The sequence below is a fragment of the Acipenser ruthenus genome, chromosome 1, assembly GCF_902713425.1.
Source record: "Acipenser ruthenus chromosome 1, fAciRut3.2 maternal haplotype, whole genome shotgun sequence".
Classification (NCBI taxonomy): Eukaryota; Metazoa; Chordata; class Actinopteri; order Acipenseriformes; family Acipenseridae; genus Acipenser; species Acipenser ruthenus.
In genome coordinates this window covers 55721402-55727452 of record NC_081189.1, presented here as the reverse complement: position 1 = coordinate 55727452, position 6051 = coordinate 55721402, and positions in this window count along the sequence as shown.

Sequence of the window (6051 nt, the reverse complement as noted above, 5' to 3'; positions counted from 1 at the left end):
GGGAAAAGAGAGCCATGAAGTTCGCTATCCCAAGAATTTGGGAACCCACTGACCACTCAAGCAACTCCTACTTCTGCATGGTGGACCCTTCCAAACATTGGACTGGCGAGAATGCACCTGCTGTCACGTATCCGGACCTTCCTTCATCCATCGCCCCGGTGCCACACTGCCATGAGCTCTACGTACCCACTCCTCCGGAGAGAGAGCAGCCGTCTTTAGAAGAGAGCAGCAAGTCAGAGAGCGAGGAAGATGTTGTAGATCCAGATGACAATTTCAGAGGTGGAGCTGAGGAGAGAAACCCATACTACCCCAACCAAAAAGACCTCAACCTTATTCCCCACAAACTTTGCTTTTGTGACCAGGACAGTGATATTTTGAAATTTACCTATTTCCAATGAGAAAACGGGCGAATGTGTCTTTTCGTTCACATAAAGTCAGAAAAAAACAACATATGAATCCAAATTAACATGTATTTATACTAAAGTAATACAAAAATGACTACAAAAGATTTAGAAGTGAGTAGTTTTTCGAGATTTACGATTATACTGTAAATCACTTTCACGAATCAGCCTCCAAATGTAGTCTCCCATCATGTTCTCGTTATACTGTCCTTGGTAGCGGCGTTCAAAGTCCAGTATATCCTGGTGGAAGCGCTCGCTTTGCTCCTCCGAGTACGCTCCAATGTTCTCCTTGAATTTATCAAGATGAGCATCAAGGATATGGACTTTGAGGGACATCCTACAGCCCATTGTGCCGTAGTTCTTCACCAGAGTCTCAACCAGCGCCACATAGTTTTCGGCCTTGTGATTGCCCAGGAAGCCCCGAACCACTGCGACAAAGCTGTTACAAGCCGCTTTCTCCTTACTAGTGAGCTTCTTGGTCCGACGAAGACACCGGCTTTGACCTTTGCCTCAGACAGCTTAGGGAAGAAGTCTTGAAGGTACTTGAAGGCTGCCAACTCCTTATCTAGAGCTCTGACAAATTGTTTCATAAGGCCCAATTTGATGTGCAGTGGTGGCATCAGCACCATCCGGGGGTCCACCAGTGGCTCCCACTTGACGTTGTTCCTCCCCACAGAGAACTCGGTCCACTGTGGCCAGTCCCGCCTGTGGTAGTGCGCCTTGGTGTCCCTGCTGTCCCAAAGGCAAAGATAGCAGGGAAACTTGGTAAAACCGCCTTGGAGACCCATCAGGAATGCCACCATTTTGAAGTCTCCTATGACCTCCCAGCCGTACTCATCATACTTCAAGGCGTCCAGCAAGGTCTTGATGCTGTTGTAATCCTCTTTGAGGTGCACAGAGTGAGCCAGGGGAAGAGACAGGTACTTGTTACCATTATGGAGCAGCACGGCTTTGAGGCTCCTGGATGAGCTGTCAATGAAGAGGCGCCACTCATTCTGGTTACAGGCGATTCCGATTGCCTCGAACAGACTGGTCACATTGTGGCAGAAGCAGAGCCCATCTTGACGGGTGAAGAAGCTGGAAAAAGGTTGGTGGCGCTTCCTCTGATCTGTGATTTGCACACTTTCATCCAACAAGTTCCACTGCTTGAGCCTAGAAGTCAAAAGCTCGGCACTGGACTTGGTGAGACCAAGATCTCTAATCAAGTCGTTGAGGTCTTTTTGGTTGGGGTAGTATGGGTTTCTCTCCTCAGCTCCACCTCTGAAATTGTCATCTGGATCTACAACATCTTCCTCGCTCTCTGACTTGCTGCTCTCTTCTAAAGACGGCTGCTCTCTCTCCGGAGGAGTGGGTACGTAGAGCTCATGGCAGTGTGGCACCGGGGCGATGGATGAAGGAAGGTCCGGATACGTGACAGCAGGTGCATTCTCGCCAGTCCAATGTTTGGAAGGGTCAACCATGCAGAAGTAGGAGTTGCTTGAGTGGTCAGTGGGTTCCCAAATTCTTGGGATAGCGAACTTCATGGCTCTCTTTTCCCCTCTGTACCATCCTACAAAAATACATTTATTTCACCCATGACTAATGTGTAAGAGATTCTCGCAACATTTTTCATATATGATATATTTTTTCAATAACATTGAAAATTGTAAAACATTTTAAAATTAAAAACTTTTACAATTTAAAACATTTTAACAAATTTTATAACATAAAATTCCGAGCAACAATTGTCCATCTTACCTTCCAGAGTTTTTTTGCAGTGCTCGCAGGTGAAATGAGGTGCCCAGGGTTTGTCTTGATCCCAGACAGGCATGCAGAAATATGCCTTGTAGGCCTCACACATCTTAGCAGATGCTTCCACGGAGTACTTTTTCGCTCTTGTCTTGATAAATTGGCCGCAGACATAGCAAAATGCGTCTGCCGGATGCTTGCAGCCTCTTGATGCCATCTCAGAAAAATGCAGATATGTATCCACTTAGGCAGCTGGAACTAAACTGAACTGATGGGCTTAAGGCCCCTGTATTTATACTACTATTTATATTACTGGAAAGTTCTAGAAAGTTCTAGAAGTTACTCCAAGTTTACTCAGCACTGAATCTATCTGGAATGCTCTGGAAAATAGGTAAATTTCAAAATATCACTGTCCTAGTCACAAAAGCAAAGTTTGTGGGGAATAATAGCCATTTTCTATACTTTTGAGGCATAAGCAATTAGGAAATAACACTTACTGTACTACCTAGGAACAAAAATTGTGTTCCATAGTGTTTTTCATTAACTCGCCTGAAGTCAATGCAAAATCGAGTTGATCCATCCAGCTTATCCACTAAAACATTCAGACTGTTCCAGTCACTTTGGGAATCCTATTACACTCAGTCTGAGCATCTCGTCAATCTCCGCCTTTATTACCTGCCTTTTGCACTCAGCTATGCAGTACGGCCTCTGGCGAACTGGCGCCCCCGGCTCAAGTTCAGTGTGATGGCGGGCTACTCGAGTCTGCCCCGGGATGGGAGAAAACACATCAGGAAACTCCGCCACTAGCGCCCGAGCCTAACATTTCTGTGTTGGTGTCAGATTATCTGCAATCTGTACCAACCCCTTTTTCGCCAACACAGAAAGATCACGTCCCAGGTCTCTGATGTCATCTGCTTGCGTCACTAACAAAGCCTCAAGAAGTTTACATGATAAATGTGCTTTTCTCTGTCGCTCTGGCTGGCAGATCTCATAATCCACCTACAGTATTTTTTTTTTTTAAATCTTGGGTTGGATTGTCTTAAATGAGCTAAGGTTTATTAGAAGCATCCTCCAAAGAGAGTGGCAAGGGTATGGAATGGGTTACCTAGCCATGTTGTTGATGCTTGACGAAGTTTTAAGATCAATCAGCTATTGCCTGTAGGAACAGGCGGAGCATTGACGGGCTTGTAACAGGATAGTGTCTATTGAATAATGTCTTCCTTTCATGCATAGATACACAACAGTTCAGTACATTCAATGCATTACATTGTCATATAGACACAGCCTTTGGAGAGTTTATGCCAGGAATGCAACATGAATTATTGAACTCATTATGACTTATGATATACCATGTCACACCCTATTAGTGGAACAAAGCAACATTCCTCAGTGGTTTGAAATCTTATTTGAAAGGGGAAGTGAGAAGACAAAGGTTACAAATACCTGGGAGGGTAAAATTCTAAATAAACATATCAGGTTCCTGTGGTAGCACCATTGTTCTTTGCATACAGATTTTAGATGTTTGCTTTTACTTTTTGGTGGAATTATGCAAAGTGCTAGTCAAAGGTCAGAGAACAGACTATCCAAGGAACTGGTACTTCCCCCATGCATATATTGTGCAATACTTCTCTAACACACAACAGACCTTTAAAGACGAGGTACAGTTTATATCAATAAATGAGCAAACCAATCAAAGACAGAATTATTTAAATGTAAAAAGCATTCATTCACGACTACTGTACTTTGTTTTTTGCATCCAAACTGGATGCTAACAGGATGCTTTCTATATGTGCCAGGGAAGAGTTGTAAGTAAATTAACGAATGCATTTATAATACAAAAGTATTCATAAAGTTGCCTTACTAAAGTATAATATTTAACTGCTAAGCAAATTCTACTTGCAAATTAATTGAGAGGCATCTAGACATGACAAGAAAATCAGCTTTGTACTTCATGAAAAAAAAAAAAAGATTCAGATTTAGTTTGTGGCCATTTGGGATCCTGTGTTGTCTTTTGAAGACCACCTGCACTCAATCTCTAGCATTTCCTTCTGCCATCTGAGTATCATAGAAAGGAGGAGGGCAGTGCTATACCAACATACACAATGAAACTTTGCTTTGTTGTACGTATTCTTGCCAAATCTTTTTCAACATAATTCATAAACCTGTTCCTGCCCCTCTGAACCTGTGCCGGAGCGACCAGGTAGGAAAGATGAAACAATCAAAATGCTGAACTTTGGGCGAGGAGTCGGGAACCAGTTAAATGTTTCTGATTGAACAGATTGGATTTTAGCAGCCGATTATATGAATTCAGTAGACATTTTGACGGGGAGACGGGTTAGCAATAGTAGACCATCGGGAAAGCATGGTATGGTTGACCCTTTGCATTAGAGGGTCAACCCAGAGGAAAAGTATACATTACAGTACTGGAAGTCAAGTGATTTAAATAGCTTGCCACTGTTAATGGCTTAACATTTTTCTTTTCAGTAAATGCCTTTTCTGTGTTTTTGTCTATTGAACATACAATTATTATTATTTGTTTATTTAGCAGACGCCTTTATCCAAGGTGACTTACAGAGACTAAGGTGTGTGAACTATGCATCAGCTGCAGAGTCACTTACAATTACGTCTCACCCGAAAGACGGAGCACAAGGCAGTTAAGTGACTTGCTCAAGGTCACACAATGAGTCAGTGGCTGAGGTGGGATTTGAACTGGGGACCTCCTGGTCACAAGCCCTTTTCTTTAACCACTGGGCCAATGACATTGTCTAACTGCACTGAACTAATTTCACTTTTACTGCAAGTAAATAATTATTTAAAAAAAATACCACATACCTTGTCTTAGATGAACATCACAAGATGGTTTTGATTGCAGTGACACAAAAGGTATAATTATTTATTTGGCAAGTAACTAAAGAGAATGGCATTTTTCAAATAGGTGGAGGCTAATAAAACATTGTGAACTGAACAATGGTTCACGGCAGCATGTACAAAACCTGTGTTTCACCTATAGTTCAGTCCATGTAGACAACACAATCTCCATGGAAACTCAAAAGTAACTCTGTAAACTGATTTTCCATTTCAAGGTTATTACACAATGCTTCTGATATTACAAGGTTACAATTTGCTATTTATTTTCCTTCAGTAACTGTATCATCAATTCAAGATCAGTAGTAGTGCTTTCACACTAGTAGTGTGCTTTCACACAGTTCTGGCTACTCGGATCACAATCCCGCATAGTGTGAAACAACGTACCCGGGTCGTAAGCAACCCACCTCAGGATATGGGTCGAAACACTTTGACAAAGGTCGAGAAAGACAAAATGCATGATGGGCTTTCGTAAGGGGATGAAGTAACAAACAGCCACATCTGCATGAAGGTTTCACTTCCGCAAGGTACATTTCTGTTTATTCTGTTTAGCCATATTTCTGTTGATTTGAGCCAGATTACAGCAGGGAGGAAGAAACATTTGCTCTAATCAACATGTGGGCCTACGATTCAATCCAGAGAAGCTTAGAGGTAACCGTCCACAACAAGCACGCCATCTTGAAAGCCTGAACAGATGAAAGGGTGGTCACGTGAATTTTGCTGCTTCCGGGCATTGTGTACTTGCTTCTGTCACCCAGGTCGACCCTGCTACTTCAAAAAGCAGTGTGGAATCGTGTAGCCGACCCACATGCCAGTGTAGAAAGGGGCTTAGGTTTGTGTGACAACCTCTCTATTCATCAAAATATGTGCTGCATTTACAAGTTTACTTTCAGACACACCTCCCGGTTTACTCCTGACAGAAACGATCCATTTTAAAAAGAAAACTTTTCCCTCCCAGCAACCCACATCTTTATATAAGGTTAGATAACAAAGTTAATTTGCCATGCCAAGTTTCTCTTTACAGTTTCTTAGGTGACCACAGAGCAGGGAGCCATGT